The sequence below is a fragment of the Corythoichthys intestinalis genome, chromosome 2 (assembly GCF_030265065.1).
Source record: "Corythoichthys intestinalis isolate RoL2023-P3 chromosome 2, ASM3026506v1, whole genome shotgun sequence".
Classification (NCBI taxonomy): Eukaryota; Metazoa; Chordata; class Actinopteri; order Syngnathiformes; family Syngnathidae; genus Corythoichthys; species Corythoichthys intestinalis.
The window spans coordinates 14,636,115-14,659,725 of record NC_080396.1 but is presented as its reverse complement, the minus strand read 5'-3'; the positions used below and the strand labels follow the sequence as shown (position 1 = coordinate 14,659,725).

The 23,611-nt window shown below is 38.1% G+C and overlaps 1 protein-coding gene across 3 annotated transcripts in view; it reads right to left on the bottom strand.

Moving 5' to 3' along the window:
- zmp:0000000926 (uncharacterized) overlaps window positions 1-23,611 on the bottom strand; it is a 68,094-nt gene that overhangs the window by 15,582 nt on the left and 28,901 nt on the right. The window contains exon 1 of one of the 3 annotated variants that reach the window (XM_057829850.1): window positions 4,639-4,733. The exons of 1 other annotated variant lie outside the window; for it this stretch is intronic. The gene's annotated coding sequence lies outside the window, so the exon portion shown is untranslated. Of the gene's footprint in view, window positions 1-3,185; window positions 4,016-4,638; window positions 4,734-23,611 lie in introns of those variants that run through there. One more of the 3 variants, XM_057829852.1, reaches the window with a different exon arrangement.

Here is a 23,611-nt window from a genome sequence, read left to right as displayed (position 1 = left end):
GGCTTGTTTCATTCAGTGAGAAGTGTGGGGCTGCTCTACTAATTCTCTTTCATTCCCCAAAAATACATCCAAATGAGCCCTTTCAACGACCGTCTTGTCATCCCAGCTGTTCCTTGCTTCCCCACAGTCACTACGCCACGCCGCCTCTTGGCCCCACGCTCACCCGAAAACAACCGACAGTACCGCCATCTCAACATCCGCCACGCTTGTCACCATAGCAACTGTGTCCGCTCACGCATCTTGTCAGTTGGAGAAGTGAGATGGGGATACTCCACGGAACGGCAGTTAAACTATTGCTCAACAAGTTACAAGGTCCAAAAACAGATTACGTGTTGGAGACAAGCAAGCTGTTTATGCATCTGAGTGGAAAGCTGAAAAATTGGCACTTCCCTGCAAGTGTGAGATTCAGTGTCTCAGATGTACGTAGATATTTTCTGCCAAAGAAATATCAACAAAACAAGCAATTAAATTCCACACTCTAGTGTGTTTTCAGTCTACTCTGAGTGGTTTGATTATTCAGAGTTTAAACACATGCCATCAGAAGCAAAAATTTCCAATATTAATTGACATTGTTCATTTCTAGCACAATTGTTATGAATCATAAATTTGGCCTTATTGTTAACATTATTTACAGATATAATGTAATATTGTACGATCAAATGTACTGTAGGGCAAAGTGGCCTTAGTTCCAAACTAAGTGTGAGCAGTCGTCTGAAACATTATACAGTATAATTCAATGACTTATGCTCCCACAACACAGAAAAGAACAGTTAAAGTGCGTACGACAGGAGAGAAAAAAAGTCTTAAATAGGATTATTATGTGAATTAGAATCATATTTTAAAACGATTCGACTATATAAAACAATTTAGCAAAGCGCAGATGACGAGAAATTAGTCTTTTAATCTGCCTGTTAGCCACGCCTACCATTATAGGAATCTAGCGTCCCCAACAGGTGGATGACGTCAGCGGAGTCACGATTTCATCTGATTTAGTATGCAACCCATTGAGGGGGAATTATTCACAATGAGGAAAACGCGACGAAGAGAGCCGCAAAATGTCATTTTTTTCAGTCTCTCTACTGCAATATTTTTACAGGATATTCTTTTTATCCAAGTATATTTTTCCCAATAGCTAAATAAATGGCTTGAGAAGGACCAGTCAGCCCATTGAGGGGGAATTATTCAGAACGAGGAAAACGTGACGAAGAGAGCCGCAAAATGTCATTGTTTCAGTCTCTCTACTCTAATATTTTTACAGGATATTGTTTTTATCCAAGTATTTTCCCCCAATAGTTAAATAAATGGCATGGTCATGACAAATAACAGTCTTGTGCTAAATGGAATATGAAATAATAAAAATGCATTTATTCAGGACACCATGGCAAAATTACTCCATAATGGTCAAAACTGTCGACTTCACCTTTACTGTCGCACCTCCCGAACGATATTTTATGCCACCTGAATCGGACTTATTTCATTTCTCTTCCCCGGGTTCGGAGAATGTAAACAAACCAAGAGGCGTGACAGATAGCCGACATGCTAACCCGAACCGAGTGATATTTCAAAGTCTTCGAAGCGGAAAATCACACATAACTAGCCCGGAACATTTCACATGACGAACGGGGTGTCGATTGTCTTTGCCGATTGCCAAACATATGACCATTTGACTTACAAGCCAGGTCCTGGAACAAATTAAATTCATACGTAGAGGTACCACTGTATTTCAAATATGTGAAGAAAAAAAAACAATTATTTAGTGCATTTGTTTTCAACTGTTTTTATCCCGTGACCTGCATGTTCCTATTTTCTCTTTGTTACAACCCACTTTTACAGAAATGAAGAACAATTAAGGAAACGTATCATTCAAAAAACCTTTACAAACATAATCAATATTTTCAAATATCACACTATTGAGCTCTCCTTTTTAGAAAAGTGCAACATCAATCGATTGTTATTTCTTTCTCTCTCTCTTTTGTCCCTTTTGCTTCTTTAAATGAAGATACCGAGAGCCACCAGAAACTCCTCAGTATACCTGAAGTACTTTAACGCACACCCAAATTCCTTAACCCTTCATAGGGCAACCATTGTTGGTCATTAAAAAAAAAATGGGGAAAAAAAAAATGTCAAAACAAATCATAAAGACCTGGCATCCACATATATGGACAATTTTAGTCATGTAGGCCACGATATTAACATCCGATATACTACCTACATGACCCAAAATGTCATGTCTACACGTATGGATACCAGGTTTCTGTTATAATTAGATTTTTTTTAATTTTTATTACAAATCTTTATTGTACTTTCAAAATGTTTTTTTTTTTTTTTTTTTTTTTTTTTTTTTTTTACATGAATGCATACATGTATAAAATAATAAAATGTTAATAAATACAAAATGAATAGAATTAAAAATGAATAGAAACAGAAATACACTCTGCTTTCGGCCCCCAATAACGCTCTAAAATTTAAATATTATTATTATTCAAATCTCATACTGTAGTATTTAATTCATTGATTCATTAACAACATAGACATCCAATTCATTTAAAATGGGAGGAGTGGCTGTCAATAGTCTTTCAGAGCCTTTGACAACGGCAAAGCAGAATTATATAATCTAATTATTAATCTGCTATTTTTGTGAAGCAAGAAAAAAAAAAATCCTTGTCCTTCTGATAACCCCGATTAAAAAAAAAATTTCCCAATAAACCTGAAACCTGCCAAAATAGTATGAGTAAACAAGGAAGGAATTTTGTGCATGTGGAGGTGTTTGCAGAGAAATGACTTCTAAAACAAGACTCCTACACTGTGTGCACACATGCATATAGAGCGGCTCTTTCGATGCAGTCATTTTGCTGTGGGAGTGTTAACAACATCAAACCTTACTGATCATAAAAATGTTATATACTCATTCACGGTACATTTTAAATCCTCTCTGTAAACATCAGTGTAATTTATTCGAGAAGTGCCTATTTCCTGCAAGTGTTGCTCACTTGGAAGAAAAATGCATGAATCCAATTTGAAGTCTAGACTTCAATAGCGTTGGACAAAGATTAAACGCTTGTATTTAATCATGCCACATCAACCCGCCTTTTCAATAGAGCTGTTTTTCTGACACTTCCATCGTGCGCGCAAACCTGACGTGGGTGCAGACAGCCAGCAGGATGGAGCTGTGACGAAAGACTGACCTTAGAGCAGGTTGAGCAGCCATCCCCACGTAGCATGCCATTCATATCCCAAATGTCCCAGAGGGTCAACCCACTCTTCAGCACCTCACTGTGCTACTCTGCCACTTTCAACACCTGCATATCTCAACAGCTACGTGTACATCTACCCACCTTATGATCTCTGTGTGTGAAATGATACAAGCGAGCCAGCAAAATCAAGGAAAATAACAGAGCCTTGTTCGTCTCTGTTGTGCGTGTCAAGTGGTGTGTGCGTGTACGTTCGTGTATGTGTGTGCAAATGACTGAGGAAATGAGTAATATCTAGCAGTGAGAAACATGTCTGCTATGCAGAGCCACACAGGCAGACCAGTTGCTGCTGCCGCCCACTCGCTTTAATCACTCTGAGGGATACACACACACAAACAACTGAGGATGCTGCACGGCCACAGTGTTGGGTACAGTATACTAATAACCTATTATTGCATCCATCAATTTCTGAGGCCTGAGTTGAGATTCATAAACACAACCTAGTTGCTGCTACGCAATTGCTTCCATCAATAGATTCATTCATTAAATGTAGACACTTTTTTTAGGCATCTGCATCACAGAGGTTGATAGGTAATGATTCATTCCAAAACGATGCAATTACGATTAAATAATTTAGAATTCAGTATATTTTAAGGCTGTCAAACGATTTAAATTTTTACTCGAGTTAATCTCAGCTTGAAAATTAATTAATCGTAATTAATCGCAATTCAAACCAGCTCTAAAATATGCCATATTTTTCTGTTAATTATTGTTGGAATGGAAAGATAAGACACAAGACGGATATATACATACAACATACTAGGGATGGGAATCGAAATCCGATTCCAATGTGAACCGGTTCCTAGTGTTTCGAGGCCTCGACATCACAATGAAAAAGCCTTAAGGATCCCTTTAACGATTCCTAAAGACGCATATAGCGTCGTGACGTGTCTTGTTGTCCAGTCGCATCAAACTAGCATGGTGCCAAGAACCACTCGCTCTAAAGTTTGGCTACACTTCCCCAGGAAACAGGGTGAAAATGAAAGGTTACGATGGTTTAGCACGAGCATTGCTGCCGTAAACATAACACTGAGAGCAAGTAGGTTCAAACGCTCGAAAGTGTGTCTTCACTTCACGAAGAAAAATTACAACAAAGTGACTCGCAGTCATTGCAATGTGGAGATAACTACATCGGGAGGGAATACGACTGCACTGTCCTCACCGAGACGCTAAGGCTCAGTCTTGGCTATACAGCCAGTGTTGTTAATAACGGCGTTAAAATATAACGGCGTTACTAACGGCGTTATTTTTTTCAGTAATGAGTAATCTAATTAATTACTTTTCTCATCTTCGCAATGCCGTTACCGTTACTGAGGCGGGAAAGGTGTGCGTTACTATTTGTTACTAAGTTGGTTGAATAATAAAAGTCTGAGAGAAACGGACTCACGGAGACGAGAGACAGAGCAGGAGTGGGGAAGACGCCGTTGCGACCGCGATGCTAGGTGGCTCCAATAATACCTGACAGTAGCCATAGCCGACAAACTACGCCCACATGACACGGTAGATATCATATTATAGAACTAGATGCAAATGTCAGACTCAGCTGCATTGGCAACATGTTTTAAGGACTACATGCGTTAGTAAACAGCCGCCATCTTAAAGCAGTAGACTTCTCAGGAAGGCCCTGATGTAGAGATCCTTCCTAGCGAACCTAAGTAACTTTTTTTTTTTTTAAATCTAAAATGCTCCTAAATCGGCAAAATCTTAACTTAAGTCTATCTTTAAATGATGAAATAGTTTTAAAACTTACACATGTTTAAAGTAGACAGAAGGGAACTAATGCAATAACGGGAGCAATTTTAACAACTTTAACGGTTGATTCACAACTTTAAATGACTTCCACACATAGCAAAGGTTACTATCTAGTTATCGCAATACCCTTGTGTCTAGTTAAGTGGAGGGTAAGGAATTGGGCTAAGGCCAATTGTCCCCTAAACCCTTTAAACTTCACATTGCGTGACCTGGTTTTTTTTTTTTTTTTTTTGAGAGGAAAAAAAAAAGAAAATTATCACTAGTTACTTTGCCAAGTAACTAATTACTAATAATAACTGAGTTACTAACGCAATTACTTTTTGGGAGAAGTAATTTGTAACTGTAATTAATTACTTTTTAAAAGTAAAATTAACAAGACTGTATACAGCTAGCTAAACTCCCAAATGACGATGCAGAAGACATTGGTATAATTTGCTGACTTTATTCAACCATAACTTGAAGAGTGAAACTAAAAATAGAAATGAAACAAATCAATGTCGTCCCCAATAACAAACAGGTTTGCATCAACATAAATCAGCGATGATTAGCTGCCAATACAGTAAAGTAAATGATTAGCATGCGTTCGCTAGCATTAGCACATCGTTCAAACCACTACACCACTGGATTTAAGTGTCCGATCACGAGTGGAAACACACAACAACAACACAAAAGATGATACATACAGGCGTTGCCTCAGTGGATATTTTACAAACATTAGCAAAGAACGTAAGCTAGTTGCAGTGTTTCCCTCTCTCACTAACTCGCTCACTCGGATGAGGCACTTCTTCGCGTGTAAGCGCGCTCTTCTTCACGTGAGAGCGTTCTTCTTCGCGTGAGGAAGCGCAAGGGCGCCCCCACTTGAGCGTGAAAGACCCATAAAAACGAAAAGGCATACATTTCAATATAATGGTAAATAATACACTTAACACAAGGGTCCCAAACTACGGCCCGTGGGCCGTATACGGCCCGCCTCCACATTTGCGCCGGCCCCAATAACAGAGAGCATTTTGGAATAAATTTTTTTTTTTCCCTCAATAGTGTTATTTATTTCCTGGCCTTTTTCTGTGAAGAACTCAGAGAGGGTTATTTGGTTATTATCTATTTAATTAATAGTGTTATTATTATTATTATATTATATTTTTATTTTATTTACTTTTGTTCCGTGAAGAATCCAGAAAGGGTTATTTGATTGTGGCTTTCTGGAAAAACAATAATTTTTTACATTTTGGCACTCCTGCAATCGTCACACTTTTTCTGTTACAAACTGACCCTGGGCCGTTCATCAGAGAAGGGAAAAGTTATGTGGCCCTCACAGGAAAAAGTTTGGGGACCCCCGCTTTAACACATATTGCCAAAGGCAGAACAACTACCTATATGCCAAGATATACCAATATTTCTTATTTCTATAAGAAAAATGTTTCAGTAAAATGTTACACATTCTTGTGCATTTGCCACTTATTGCCTCAGTTAACATTGAGGCTTTGAGCCTCTTTTGTCCTCGTTGTGAGTTTGTAAGATTGTGACTTCTGAATAAACAAACTCGATGCCAATCAAAAAGTTTGTTCTTCTTTTTCCCCAAATTAGAATCGATAAGAGAATCGATAAAGAATCGAATCGTTAAGCAATATCGATAATGGAATCGGATTCGTAAAAATCGTATCAATTCCCATCCCTACAACATCCTGTACATAAGTGCTGTATTTGTTTATTGTAACAATAAATCCACAAGATGGCATTAACATTATTAACATTCTTTCTGTTAAAGGGATCCACCGATAAAAACACTTGTAGTTCTTAAAAGATAAATGTTATAGTTACAAGTTATGGTAATTTTATATTGAAATTCTTTTAATGTTTTCGTTTTATTAAAATTTGTAAAATTTTCAATCAAAAGTAGAGTTAATATAATAATAATAAGAATAAAAATAACAATAATAAGAGTGACCAAAGTCTGAGTAAGTTTTATGTGTATTTTGCATAGCTATTTTGATTGGGAACGCCAGTTATCTTTGCATAGTTGTTTAACTGTGTGAGAATAGGGCCTCATTAATACAGATTGAAGTGCTTTTCCTTTTGTAAACATTATTATTATTATTATTATTATTTTTTGAAAGATAGGAATATTATTTTTGTTGTGCATTCACTAAATGATACTTATGTTTGTTGTAAAGGAGTTGCCGAAGCTTATGCCAATAAACGGCGCGGTCCAATGAACGCCTGCGTCCACTTGCCTTTCTAACATCTACGTACTGTATATCTCTGTACATATCTTACCCAAAATACAACAAGAGACACATAATTGCCACAAAAAAAAGTAAACTTACAGAAATATGTGAGGAACACAAATGGCACAATGCATTAGCATAAATGTCTCACAACTACTAATTCTCCCACTAGTAGGAGGAATAACATTAGTATGGAATGGCGCTGGCCCCAAGCGGCCGGTGGCATTCTCTTCACTCTCAGTGTGCATAAACGGCATCATTGTAATCTGTTTGAGGCAATGCGCGCGGGGGTCATTCCGTGCATGCGTTAATTGCGTCAAATATTTTAACGTGATTAATTTAAAAAAATAATTACCGCCCGTTAACGCGATACATTTGACAGCCCTAGTATATTTACGATGCAATGCTTTATGATTCAACTAAAATGAAATACATAGAGATACAAACACCTACTTCTGGTGTCTGATAGTACCAGAGGTGGGTAGCAACGTGTTACATTTACTATGTTACATTTACTTGAGTAACTTTTTATTTAAAAAAAAATATATATATATATTTCTAAGGGGCTGCTTACATGGTGACTCTCCGAGAGGATGAAAAATTTCATGTTTGCATTTATATGGTTCGGTCTCCATTCGAACAATGTCGCAATTCTGCATGAAAACGATGTAGTAATGCTCCCTCAGAATAGCGTGGATATTGGGTCAAAACAAAAAGTCTTTCAGTGACGCACCGATTGTCAAAGATTGTATGAGTGCAGTTGCTGAAAATTTGCAAAAGACTTGCAAAAAGAAGAGGTCTGTCAAAAAATAAAGCAAGTCCCCCTGTCAGCGTCCACAATTAAAAAAAAAAAAAAGTCTTGAACATGCTCTTATGTTGCTATTTAATGATTCAATTAAAGCACTTTTTAGTTTTATGCACCTTTTATATATTATTTACAATTTTGAATGTTGTAATAATCAGCATGGCCACGTAAAGATACGTTTGTATTTTTTTGAAAAAAAAAAAAAAAAAAGCATTAAAAATATTTCTGGACCCGAGTGTGTTGTAATTTTTTAATTTCGGACCCAGAGGATTTTTAATTCATGACCCCTGATATAGGCTGTACTGAACTTAAGTAAATGAACCACAAACAGCAAGGCACTTGTATCAAGGAGGGGGTGAATTGCTGTTGCTGCTGTTGCGGTATTATAATTATGCAAAGTGAGGAAATGGCTGAGTTTATTGGAAACTTTTAGCCAAACGAACATACTGTATGAAATTATACAGTTGCATCATATAACATATTTTGTAAAACACAATACATACATAGTTTTACTTTATATAATGTATTTTTATTTGTGTCTTTGGTGTGACATAGCCTATTTGATTGGTTTTAACATTTGGGATGTTGAGACAAATATTTTCAATCTAATTGCAGGGCTTCCCGCATTGCACCACAGTTCAGCTATGTTCGGTTACTTTGCTCTTTCAATTCGATTAAAATAATCATTCAGCTGGAAGACAGAATGACATTCACAGAAGATATAATTGAGAAGCATGTAGTCAGTTTCATCCTACACACATTCTCAGATTTCACCTTTCTCTTGCTACTCGTGACTCAAAAGAAAACCTGACATCAATAACGCTTGCAAGCGTTTGCTCTTTCTCTGAAGTTTTCATTTTAATAACGATATGACAAACACATGCAGACTCAGCTTTCAACGAATTTCGGCTGTGATTGAGTCAAGACAAGTGGACCAGCTGCTTTGGCTTTTAAAAAAACAAATAAACTAAATAGGTGACAGCAGTCTAGTTAATTGAATGATGGACGTTGGAACCTGTCAAGTAAAGAAAACAAATCCAAGCCTGTACACAGATGTGAGGAAAAACAACAAAGTATAAAATAATTTTTGAAAAGGGGTGCATTAAACACAATTAGCAGGTTTAACATTGCAACATTATTATACTCATTCAATGTCACATGCAGACAGCTTAAGTGCATTTGAGCGGAGGAGGATGAGATATTTCAGCTATTAAGTCCTTGCTGATGTGCAGTATTTTTTCTGTTGGGCGATGAACGTTTCGTCTAAAATTTATTGTAAGCGTTAGTTTTATTCTTCAACATAATCGCTGTTTGAAGCTGATGTACTGTGAATCTATGTGGACCCATGTGTGTGAGTCTGCGCTGCTCTTTGTGGTATTTTTTCCCCCTTCTTCATTTAACGTGTCAATATTTCAACTATATATTGTGGTAGCGATTTCATGCGTGAGAATACATAGAAAGTCACTTTAATTGTGAATACAGTGGGGCAAATAAGTATTTAGTTAACCACTAATTGTGCAAGTTCTCCCACTTGAAAATATTAGAGAGGCCTGTAATTGTCAACATGGGTAAACCTCAACCATGAGAGACAGAATGTGGAAAAAAAAACAGAAAATCACGTTGTTTGATTTTTAAAGAATTTATTTGCAAATCATGGTGGAAAATAAGTATTTAGTCAATACCAAAAGTTCATCTCAATACTTTGTTATGTACCCTTTGTTGGCAATAACGGAGGCCAAACGTTTTCTGTAACTCTTCACAAGCTTATCACACACTGTTGCTGGTACTTTGACCCATTCCTCCATGCAGTTCTCCTCTAAAGCAGTGATGCTTTGGGGCTGTCGTTGGGCAACACAGACTTTCAACTCCCTCCACAGATTTTCTATGGGGTTGCGATCTGGAGACTGGCTAGGCCACTCCAGTACCTTGAAACGCTTCTTACGAAGGCACTCCTTTGTTGCCCTTGCTGTGTGTTTGAGATCATCGTCATGCTGAAAGACCCAGCCACGTCTCATCTTCAATGCCCTTGCTGATGGAAGGAGATTTTCACTCAAAATCTCTCGATACATGAACCCATTCATTCTTTCCTTTTCACAGATCAGTCGTCCGGGTCCCTTTGCAGAAAAACAGCCCCAAAGCATGATGTTTTCACCCCCATTTTTCACAGTGGGTATGGTGTTCTTCGGATGCAATTCAGTATTCTTTCTCTTCCAAACACGAGAACCTGTGTTTCTACCAAAAAGTTCTATTTTGGTTTCATCTGACCATAACACATTCTCCCAGTCCTTTTTTGAATCATCAAAAGGCTCTCTAGCGGACCGCAGACGGGCCTGGATGTGTACTGGCTTCAGCAGGGGGACACGTCTGGCAGTGCAGGATTTGAGTCCCTGGCGACGCATTGTGTTACTGATAGTAGCCTTTGTTACTGTGGTCCCAGCTCTCTGTAGATCATTCACTAGGTGTGAATTCTGTGATTCTGTGTGATTCTGGGATTTTTGCTCACCGTTCTTGCTATAATTTTGAGTCACCTCGGGGTGAGATCTTGCATGGAGCCCCAGATTGAGGGAGATTATCAGGGGTCTTGTATGTCTTCCATTTTCTAATAAATTGCTCCCACAGTTGATTTCTTTATACCAACGTTTTACTTATTGCAGATTCAGTCTTCCCAGCCAGCTGCAGGTCTACAATTTTGTCTCTGGTGTCCTTCGACAGCTCTTTGGTCTTGGCCATAGTGGAGTTTGGAGTGTGACTGACGGAGGTTGTGGACAGGTGTCTTTTATACCGATAATGAGTTAAAACAGGTGCCATTAATACAGGTAACGAGTGGAGCCTTGTTAGACCTCGTTAGACCTTGTTAGAAGAAGTTAGACCTCTTTGACAGCCAGAAATTTTGCTTGTTTGTAGGTGACCAAATACTTATTTTCCACTCAAATTTGGAAATACATTCTTTAAAAATCAAACAATGTGATTTTCTGTTTTTTTTCCACATTCTGTCTCTCATGGCTGAGGTTTACCCATGTTGACAATTACAGGCCGCTCTAATCTTTTCAAGTAGGAGAAATTGCACAATTAGTGGTTGGCTAAATACTTATTTGCCCCACTGTATATTGTGGTAGCGATTTCATGTGTGAGAATACATAGAAAGTTACTTTAATTGTAAATACTTCCCAACAAGTACAACACATTAGCTTTCTTCCCACATCAAGCCCAGTAAGTTTATTATTTCTGGGATAAATGAATGTTAAAAATAAAGTAACAAAACACAAGTAACAGGATGAACAGGAAGAGTCTTTAGTGCGAAAGATAAAATCCTCCTCTGCTAAATAGGCATCATTTTAAACCAACACATGCAATAATTCGATTCTTCAGTCCAATTAAAGAGAACATGACATCAATCAAAGCCCTAATCACATTTTCACTTACTGGCATACAATTGTTGCAACAATAATTTATCGTGAAAGAGCATCAAAGGCGCTTTTTTAATGTTATGTACTCATATTTAACAAATCAGTGGAAAAGTTTATGGCACAACTGATTTTATCGTAAGAGGATCTGTGTTTACAAAATGTTTCTGTAAAGGGAAATATGTCAAACAACAATAAATGATGCCTTCAACTAAGGAGATTTGTTGATGGTGGTTGTTGGAGAGACTAGCTTTGGACTGTAAAAGGTTCTGAGTTCAATATGATTTATGATCCATTCGCTTCGGGGTGACGGTCAGAGCACAGAAGATCGGAGAGCGGGGTTCAACTCTGAATCTGCCCCTCATTGCCCAAGCCTCTAAACTGTTGAGCAAACAAGCCTGCAAAATGCAAAACATTTTCCCAAAGCTACAGCGTAAATTCACTAAAACTACTAGATGTAGAATGTAAGCAAGCAGGTTTCAAACTGTTTACCCTTAAGTACCACCTCCCAAATTACATCGCTAGCCAGCATTTAAATACTTTGGGGACTGTAATAGTGCAGGTAAAAGTCATTCAATTATTTAACAGGCGTGAGAAAGATCGAGGTGTGCCAACCCATCTGATTTTGGCTTTTCAAAATAGTTGAAATGCCTTTCATAATTCCGATATTCATTTAGTTAAAACCAAGTTTTCTACAGGTAACAGCAAATATATGGCGGAAAACACTCAGGTGACTTGAAGTTCCGCTCTGTTACCCCCAATTTGGCCAAATTTCAAAATTGTCCGATGTGCATGTGTGATACATCATTGGAAAGCTTAAAGTGCATGTGACACGAAAAAGCATGTCTATTTCATAATACACGCGGTATTTCATGCTCCTGAATGATATGGAGCACTTGGATGTGTGTGGAAGCGATCGCTATATTTATTTAGTTTTTTGAATCCCGCGCCATGAAAATGAGTGACTTCCGGCTTCGGTCTTGCATTGAGGAGGAGGGCGCTGTGACGTGTATGGGAGAAGGAGTCCTATCCACTATACAGCCGTGCTGTTGTATGAGAAGGACTAAGGATTCATCTGCTTTTGCGGATTAATACGTTTCTTGCTGTATGAGGGAGAGGCGTGTGCGCCTTTTGGGAGTTTCAAAAGGTTCCCATTCACTGTGGATATTGGCCAAAACAAGCCCTACTACTGTGGGACCATTGGACTTACGAGGAAGTGAGTGAACATCTTGTTTTGTATTATGGCAAATACGAATACAGCGATTACAATGTAAACACTACAAACTTTCTTTAAATAAAGGACTAGTTACGTTTGATCAATGATAGGCATGTAAAAAGCTCTCCTCGTGCACATTAGCTGCACGTTAGCTGCACAACAACTGCAGCCGCCCTCCTCCGGGGAACGAGCTGTAAATTGCTCTCCGACAAAGACAATCGACAACCCAGTCGTCATGTCAAAACATCTGGGCTAGTTATGTGTGATTTTCCGCTTTGAAGACTTTGAAACATCACTCGGTTCAGGTTAGCATGTCGGCTAGCTGTCACGCCTCTTGCTTTGTTTACATTCTCCGAAGCCGGGGAAGGGAAATAACATACAGTGCTGCTCGAAAGTTTGTGAACCCCACAGCGATGGTCAGATTTTTTGTAAAAAAAACTAAAATAACCTTATTAAATGTTAAGTTATACCCAAATCCACAATACTGACATTCCAAATAATGGACTGAAACAAAAGAAATAGTTATATTGTCATTCTTTATTTAACAAAAGTGGTTGATTTAAGAAAAACTCAGATATCATGTGTGCAAAAGTATGTGAACCCCTTCAGTTAATAGGATATTGCGCCTCCTTTTGCAGAGATTACCTCAACCAAACGGTTTCTGTAGTGACTAATCAGCCTCTCACATCTACTTTGGGGGATTTTTGCCCATTCTTCCTTGCAGAACGCAGTCAGTTGAGAGAGGTTTGATGGGCGTCTGGCATGAACTGCTCGCTTCAGGTCCCGCCACAGCATTTCAATGGGATTTAGGTCAGGACTTTGACTGGGCCAGTCCAGAACACGAATCTTCTTCTTTTTCAGCCATTCCTTGGTTGTATTGCTGGAATGCTTTGGATCATTATCATGTTGCATGATCCACCTTCTGCCAAGCTTTAACTTCAAAACAGATGGCGTCAGGTTATGTTCTAGGATTTAACAATATTCCTCAGAATTCATGATTCCCTGGACTATGTGGAGTTGTCCAGGTCCTGAGGATGAAAAGCAAGCCCAGATCTTGACATTCCCACCTCCATGCTTCACTGTTGGGAGAAGGTTCTTTTGGTGGTATGCAGTGTTGACTTTTCGCCAGACATGGCGGTTTTGGTTGTGACCAAACAGTTCAATTTTGCACCTACATCAGTTGATGAAAACTCTTTTTAATTTAGTCTCGACAACACAACTGTTAAAAAAACAAACAAAAAAACTACTGAATTGATTGATTAGGAAATCAGGTTGAAATAATAGAAAATTCCAAAATGTTGAGGGGGTTCACAAACTTTTGAGCAGCACTGTATGTCCGATTTAGGTGTCATAAAATATCGTTCGGCAGGTGCGACAGTAAAGGTGAAGTCGACAGTTTTGACTATTATGGAGTAATTTTGCCATGTCGTCCTGAATAAGTGCATTTTTATTATTTCATATTCCATTTAGCACAAGACTGTTATTTGTCATGACCATGCCATTTATTTAGCAATTGGGGAAAATACTTGGATAAAAAGAATATCCTGTAAAACTATTGAAGTAAAGAGACAGAAACAATGACATTTTGCAGCTCTCTTCGTCGCGTTTTCCTTGTTGTGAATTGTTCCCCCTCGACGGGCTGACATGTCCTTCTCAAGCCATTTATTGGACTATTGAAGTAAAGAGACAGAAACAATGACATTTTGCAGCTCTCTTCGTCGCGTTTTCCTCGTTGTGAATAATTCCCCCTCAATGGGCTGAACAGTAAAACCGATGAGCCCAGTCTCCCGGTGACGTCATCCACCTGTTGGGGACGCTAGAGCCCTATAATGGTAGGCGTGGCTAACCGGCAGATTAAAAGACTAATTTCTCGTCATCTGCGCTTTGCTAAATTGTTGTATATAGTCAAACCGTCTCAAAATATGATTCAAATTCACATAATAATTCTATTTAAGACTTTTTTTCTCCTGTCGTATGCTCTTTAAATTCTCAATTTTCCGGGGGAAGAAAAATTTTGAACTGGAGGTCATTAGAAAAAAAAAAAAAAAAAAAAATTTAACTGGAGGTGAGAGCACGCAAGAGCAGAATTACAGACGCCATGACTTTAACGACATATTATCGCGTACTTACCTTGTTTCGATCCAAAAACTCAACGTAGTATGTATCACCGAGTGTCAAGACACAGCTGTGAATGGCCACAGCTGGATTTTTTGGGGATTTTATGGGTGAAACATGGTAATATAACAAGGGTCGCGATGCAGAAATCACAGTCATCAAGGAGTGGTCGAGATTTTCATTTTCATATATTTACGCTTTTAAATGTTTTTCTTTTCATTTTTCTTTGTTTGGTTCGATTATTTATCATCTAAAACATTGAGGAAATGCGACAGTAACGACAAAAATACAACTAACCGATAGTTATGAGGTAGATATCCGTGACTTTTTTACAGACGCTAATTTTTTCATTGCGACATTTTTCACTCTTCATAAAGCACAGAATTCAGTTTCTTGAACTCATTTGAGTCAATGTTTATTGCAGCTCCGCAACTCGGACCATACCAAACGTAACAACACAGACTTCCTGTGTGTGTCCGTCAACTATATCTGTCCCTCGGGAAACTCAAACCCAAATAACAATAGCTCCTATTGTTACTGTCGTGTCGACAGCGATGAGCTCTCTGGGATTTCCGACTTACGTTATCACTTTCATTTTACTGCATCAATCCATGGAAGAAACATTTATTCATCATAATAAAAAGAGCAAGTTATACAGCAGCCTTTAAAAGAAAAGTCACATCTGTTTTGTTTTCTCCTAGATTCTGGTAAGTTGGAGAAGTTGTCAAATCATATTATTACCGTAAATATTGTCAGTTTATGGTAATGTTTTGAACTACCAATATGCTATGCTTGTGCTGTGTTTCACCATTCAGTAAAATGACATTTCTGTATCTGTACACGAGCTCTGTTTTCTTGTATTCTATTTATTGGTGCTAAAATTACGGTGCTTGTTATAAACGGGTACAATAATTTCCCCTAGATTTTACAAGTAAATTTGGGGTGCACATTATACACGGGTGCGCCTTTTATTCGGGAAATTACGGTAATGTAAAAATACGTTTTTTAAGCGTCAAATTTACATAATTTTTAATGCCTCAAACATTTACTTTCATGCTTTTTAAGGCCTGAATTATGAACAAATCCCTTTAATGACCTTGATTGCTTTTTAATGACCCGCATAACCCCTGAAAACTCCGATCCACTATTTAACAACAAACATGTACCAGTAGTATATAAAAAAAAGCATAAAAGACAACCATCCATCTGTCCGTCATCTCATGTACATCTTATCATCATGAGGCTCATCATGGGTGTGCTGGCACCTATACCAAGTGATTTAGTGCAATAATCCAACTATAAATAATAAAACACAATCTTATTTTTTAATTGGACTCCCATTGTCCAATTAGCATACAGGAGATGCAGATTGACACCCCTTGTTGCATATTGTGTTGGAAGACAACTAGCCGGCCTACTATTAATATTACTTCTACTGAAAGTACTGTAATTTTTGCACCTTAAGGTGCACCTTACTATAACCCGCCACCCACCAAATTTGACACGAAAATGGCATTTGTTCATAGATAAGCCGCACTGCACTGGAAGATAAGCTGCAGTTGTCCTTACCGTATTATGAGAAATTTACACCAAAAATATAAACCGGCAACACTTTATTTGACAGCGACATCATAAGACTGTCATAAGACCAAATGAACCACCATGAAGCTTTGGACCAATTGTCTGCAAAGCTTCATTGCTTCAAGAAGCTTCAGTTTGGCCATCACTGTTCTCTTGGGGGAGACAGTCAAGTTCTGCTGCCACCTGCTGTCAACACTGTTGTCATCCAGCATTTCTCCTAACATGCATTGCAGTGCTACAGATAAGCCTGTCACAATATGCAATAATTCCATTTATCGCACGATAAATAAAAATGAGGGCGGTAATTTTTCCGCTGTGATTTATCGCCTTGTGTGCACGTGCGTGCGTGCGTGCGGCAGACATGCTGTTAATAGCTCAGATTCTTTGTTACCAATTGCGCAAAATGCATCTTCGTTCCAGGTCCGGCTAAAAATAGCGCCAGAGACAATCGTTCCATTATATCCTATTGTTCAACGTATACCGGCCGCGTCATTGCTCCGGATTGACTGCGGACCATCTCCGGCGTGCCGGTGTGTTGTTGTCGTGTGGGCGCTCCCGTCAGGGGTGACATTTCACGCGGGGCGGCTATTTTTCGGCATAACACCGGATATTTGAGTGGCAAATTAAGAGCACTGTGCTTCAAACTCGTCCTGTTTATGATGATTAAGTCGATTGTCATATGCTGGCGTTGCGCAGTAATGAGCAGACGTGACTTCTGTGGCGTTTGCTAACTTTTTTAATGTGTGCACACACTAGATATCATGAAATAGCAGACTAGATTTGCTACGTCCCATGCCATTGGCTACGTGAGCCGAGAGTAATTATGGGACACGTAGTCCATATACTACATCGATGAATTATAAACCGCCATGACTGAATGGAAGTTAAGAAGGCCAAATCAATCCATACCAGTGACTATAGATAATGCTGCAAATATTGTTAATTGAGTACGTGACACAGATGGATTCGGACCACAAATAGGATGTCTTGCCCATGTAGTAAACCTAGCTGCTAAGAGCTGTAGCAATCAACAGTGTGCCCCGCCTCACTTTACAAACAGTAAAGATTGTTCTCAGCACTTTTATACTAAATTTCTTCAGATCAGTAACAAGTAAGCACAAAGATATTATGCACTAAAGCACGTGTTTATATGATGGCAATTTAAAATGCTCGTTTGCAAAAAAAAAAAAAAAAAAAAAAAAAAAAAAAAAAACCACAACAAAAAACACAGTTTTTTTTTTTTTTTCAGAGCATTAAATGTATTGAATCAGATCGAAAATCGTGTCCCCCGTATCGAAAATCGTACCGAACTGTGACCTAACTGTATCATTGCATCCCTATGGAACACCATTGCAGAGGCTATTAGGGGAAAAGTTTTCATTTGCCTAAATGCTTTAGTTATTAACTGCAACTGTATTTATTTTCTTGAAAAACACATTTTATTTATTCTGTGTTTCTGTGCGGTATTAATATTGTTGTCTTTTACTTAAGAGGCATGGTCTATTGTTTTTAGTTGTGATTTCTTATCGCGTTTAAATGGGTGTACTTGATCTATTAATATATACTGTATTCTCACTGTGTTATTGTAAATTGGTTTAAAAAAAAATAGGGGGGCGCAATAATATCGCATATCGCAATAATTTATGAGATAAATTATCGCACACTAAAATTTGTTATCGCGACAGGCCTAGCTACAGATGTAAATAACAAATCAAAATTCATGTTCTCTGCTATTTATTTCTTCACTTACTGTTCTAGTTGTTTCACTAATTGCTAGTTATGGACTTTGGTAACACTTTTTGACGGTGGCGCCTTAAGACTGTCAAAAGACCATCATTTTTATGACATGACACTACCATGAGTAAAGTAAAAATTTAGTAAAAATGTATGTATGTAAAAGATCCGAGCTGGACATGAATGGAGTTAGTGACATAATTTGCCAGATGACACTTTATGACATCTGTCATAAGCATTCATTAATGCCCATGGTAATGTCATGTCATAATCATGTCTGTCTTATGACGCCACTGTCAAATAAAGTGTTACCTATGAGCCCAAATAAATCAGCAAATAAGCCAAAGAATGGCAACTGCATTGGGCATTTAATTATCTGACTACTTATTGTATTTGATCTGAACCAGAGCTTGTCTACATAACATTTTTTCCCTTACAAGAACTCACTCTCTTACCCCCACTGAGACGAAGTAAAAATTCTTATTCAATCTGACATTTGGTTTCCTTCTCCCTTGCTTTACCCTGATTCAGTACACACACTCGTGCACACAAGGATGTTAATATACACATATGCACATACACACACACTGAGTCACAACAAGTCAACTAAGGTCACAGGGTGGCCATACGTCCTGCATTATGCAGGGCAATCCTGAATTTCAATGTCTTGTCCTGCATCCTGTGCTGACTAAAGAATGACACTTGTCCTCTTTTCTGGAGTTGGACCTGCATGCAAGACACTCCAGTGTGTTTGTGAGTGCTACAGGTAGGCAATGTTAAACACTTAGAAAAGTGCTATTTTACCTCAACATGCTGTCAGCTTGTAGGTGCAACTGCCACAGATGAGTCATTTTCTGTTGTCAACGCGACAGATAATAAGAGTGAGATAAGGTGAGATTAATTCAGTTCTTATTGTTTGTGTTAGCACACTAGCAGTTAGCCGCTTGACATATTTATGTTTCATAAAGATTGTTTATATGTGTACGGGGAAGTATTTTAGTGCTCAATATATTTTAAAAAAAATACTCTCACATCAGTGTTGTGTTGTTACATTACATTACATTTTCTTTTAAATGCACTTGTTACATGGTGTTTTTTCGTACTTTTCTTGTTTGCATGAATGTTTTATTAAGTACAAGGATTTTTATTCTTGTCTTTCTTTAATTTGATGCATATTTTGTTTGTACATTTACAGCCAGAAATGTTCTGCATTTTGGCAATTCATTTTGCAAAAGGGATGCATCAGCAAAATAAAACAAACACTGTCTACAATTAAAATCGGTCTTCTCCAAGTATTTTTATTTATTTATTTTTTTAAATTTTATTACACAAATCCAAAATCACGATGTGTTAATTACAGTGAGGAAAACAAGTATTTGAACACCCTGTGATTTTGCAAGTTCTCCAACTTGGAAATAGTGGACAGATTTGAAATTTTCATGGTTGGTGCTTGTTCATTGTGAGAGACAATCTAAAAAAAAAAAAAAATCAGAAATCAAAGTGTATGATTCTTTTAACAATTTATTTGTATTATACTGCTGCAAATAAGTATTTTAAAACCTGAAAAAAAAAAAAAGTCAATATTTGGTTCAGTAGCCTTTGTTTACAATTAGGTCAAACATTTCCTGTAGTTTTTGACCAGGTTGACCAGCAGGGATTTTGCACCACTGCTCCACACAGATCTTCTCTAGATCAATCAGGTGAGAAACACGGGAGTTTGAGCATCCTCCCAAAAAAATCTACTGGGTTTAGGTCTGGAGACTGGCTAGGCCCCTCCAGAACATTGATATGATTTTTACAAAGCTACTCCTTGGTTATTCTGGCCGTCTGCTTCAGACCATTGTCATGTTGGAAGACCCAGTCACGACCCATTTTCAATGCTCTAACTGAGGGAAGGAGGTTGTTCCCCAAAATCTTACAAAACAGGGCCCTGGTCATCCCCTTCTTAATACAGTACAGTCTCCAAGTCCCATGTGCAGAAAAAGACACCCATAGCATGATGCTATCACACCCATGCTTCACAGAAGGGATGGTGTTCTTGGGATGGTACTCATCATTCTTCTTCCTCCAAACACTATGTGTGAAATTAAGACCAAAAAGTTCCATTTTGATCTCAAAAGACCACATGACTTTCTCCCATGACTCTTCTGGACCATCCAAATGGTCATTGGCAAACAGGCCTGGACATGTTCTGGTTTAAGCAATGGGGGGGTTTCAGATTCGGCACCTTTCAAACTAAATTTCTTAAGTCATAGAACATTTTGGCAGACGTTTGCGTACTTGTGAAAAGGCACCATATTTTATTTGTACCTTATCGTAAGATAATAATAGTAATAAAGAACATTGGGATAATGTTTAAAGGGAACTGGGGAAAACTTGAAAAATTGGTCTTGAAAGATCTTAAAATGTTCTTGAATTTCGATATGAAAAAGGTGTAAGAACCCTGTTAGTTGTTCTTTCAGCGGCACCCTGTCAACGCATGCAGGAAACTCCTAATTTTATTAGTACTTGTGGTTCAACACGATTAAGTGGTATATTGATAAATAACTTTATACAGTGTAAAAAGTGACTACACCCCTCACATGTCTGCAGATATTTAAGTATATCTTTTCATGGGACAACACTGACAAAATGACACTTTGACACAATGAAAAGTAGTCTGTGTGCAGCTTATATAATAGAGTTCATTTATTTTCCCCTCAAAATAACTCAAAATATAGCCTTAAATGTCCAAACCCCCTGGCAACAAAAGTGAGTCCACCGCATGGGAACTACGTACATCCCTAAATGTCCAAATTGAGTACTGCTTGTCATTTTCCCTCTAAAATGTCATGTGACTTGTTACAGGAGTGCTGTCAGCATTGCTGCAGAGATTGAAGAGATGGGGGGGATCAGCCTGTTAGTGCTCAGACCATATGCCGTACTCTACATCAAATTGGTGTGCATGGCTGTCACCCCAGGAGGATGCCTCTTCTGAAGATGGTACACAAGAAAGCCCGCAAACAGTTTGCTGAAGACATGTCAACAAAGCACATGGATTACTGGAACCATGTCCTATGGTCTGATGAGACGAAGATTATTTGTTTGGTTCAGTGTGAGTACAAAGAAAAGTGTGTCATGCCTACAGTGAAGCATGGTGGTGGGAATGAGCCCCCCCACCTCTTCAATCTCTGCAGCAATGCTGACAGCACTTCTGTAACGAGTCACATGACATTTTGGAGGGAAAATGACAAGCACTACTCAATTTGGACATTTAGGGATGAACTTAGTTCCCATACGGTGTACTCACTTTTGTTGCCAGGAGCTTAGATATTAACTCATTCACTCCCAGCCTGGATTTTGACTGATTTTGCAAGGCCCACAGAAAATTCCGTTCTGTTGCTATATAAACATGGAACCCACCAAAAGAAAGATTAGACTCTCTTCTTTCAGCAGAAAAAAAAGTTAGTTTATATCTTTTTCCATTCTTTAGAAATCAGCATTAGAAAATAGCTTAGTTTGAGCAATTTTCTGAAGAAAAAACGGAGAAATTGAGCTTTTTGTGAAAGCATACATTTGAAACATAACTTTGACTTATACACAGCTATTTTTTGCTTTAGTTACATCCCAAACATCTGAATAATGTTTTCCTTTTACAAAATAAGATAAACAACAAGACAAATAGAGCTTTTGATCGCAAAGTAACAATGTACTTACACATAACTAAACTATTTAACTGTTGAACTATTTGCGCACATAACAACGGGGAAGGCTCTCGGCTGCTCCCGTGGCTAATCTGATGAGTCCGGATCAAGATCGGTCTCACTTTTTTCATCGTCTTCATCGTTGGTTTCAACCTCGGGCTAAGAAGTAACGCAACAAGAGCGCCGCAGAACGCGTGTGGAACCTGACGCTGTTGAGGATGTCACCGTCTGTCTCATCAAGATAGATTTTTTAAAAGTCCTCCTTTGATGATGGTTTCGTTTTCTTTTCAAAACACTCATCCAGTGTCGTTTGCCTTTTCCCCCCCCGATCGTTCTCCACATTTTTCTCAAATTCTCACGCGTCTTCACGAGATCCCTCCAACTTCCGTTTCCTGACTATTTTTCTTCACTTCCTTTCTTGGCCCGCCATGAGTTCTTACCAAATTCGCTACTGACCTCCAGTGGCCAGTTTTATTGCTTTAAAATGGGTTATGAGCTCTGTGCATTATATCTTAGATAGATCAGATCCTATAGATGCCTCTTGTCAAAAAAAAAAAAAAAAAAAACGCAAAAGACGTAGAAATACGTTTTTAGAACACTGAAGCAATTAAAAATAGAACGTATTTATACGTTTTTGGGAGCAAATTTGTTAATGGCTATATTTTGAGTTATTTTGAGGGGAAAATAAATTAAGTCTTTTATATTCATTGTGTCAAATTGTCATTTTGTCAGTGTTGTCCCATGAAAATATATACTTAAACATCTGCAGAAATGCGAGGGGTGTACTCACTTTTGTACATACACACATCCACAAAAACTCTTAAATGCCAAGTTAAGGCAAAGGTATCATATTTACAACTCGTTTAAATATAACAAAAAAACTTTTTATTTGTACAGTTATATTGGTGGGTCCCAGTCGCTGTTACATTTACAGTACATTTCGATGTTTTGTAGTCCAAGTGTAAGCAGGGTTCCTACAGGTTTCCTCAAGTTAAATCTTTTTAAGACCTAATTAGGACCATTTTTAAAAAACTTAATACCTATTTCACAGCCATATTGACAAAGAAAAACAAAATCCGTAAATTTGTGTTAATTTATTTCTCGAAAGTGGAAATGTGGAATGTGTGCAGGATGTAAGAAAGCAGCATATTGAATAGGCTACTCACGCGACACCACCACATATCTGGACTGACCTCTTCCCTTGTCCTAGAAGCGGACATGGACATCCAGTTGTTTCCCATAGCAAAGCAAAATTGAAGATGAGATCTCGTTCATGTCTCATTTACATCTCTGAGAAGTGAATCAGCAATAATCGAGACCAGAGTGGTTTTCTCAGTTTTCTCAAATTTGTCTCGTGAGAAGTACGTCTCACAGAATTGTTCTACTGGCGTGATTTCTCAATGAAGTCTCAAAACTGTCTTCATTCAGATCTCACCAAGAGACAACTATGAGATCTTGTGTTGATCTCAAATGAATCTCAATTTGATCTCCTTACATGGACTCACGATCTCAGTCAGAGAAAGATATGGATGAGCAAAGTACTGTATTTATTTCTTAAACTTGCCTTAAAGCTTGCCAAGCAACCCTATATTGTGTCAGTTACAAATATTTCTCAATTTGATCTCCTTCCAGTCTGCAATTGGTCATTTTGCGTTCTCAAGATTCTTGCTTTGTAAGAAAGAGTAGTGTCTGCTCTGACATGTCAAATCACATCTTAATTCGTCTCGTGCCAAAATCTGAGAAAACGATATCATAGGTAAAATAATTAAATGACATCTGATTCAAGTTAAAAAATAGAAATGTGACCGAAAATTTGGCGCTGAAAACTATCGGCCAATACAAATG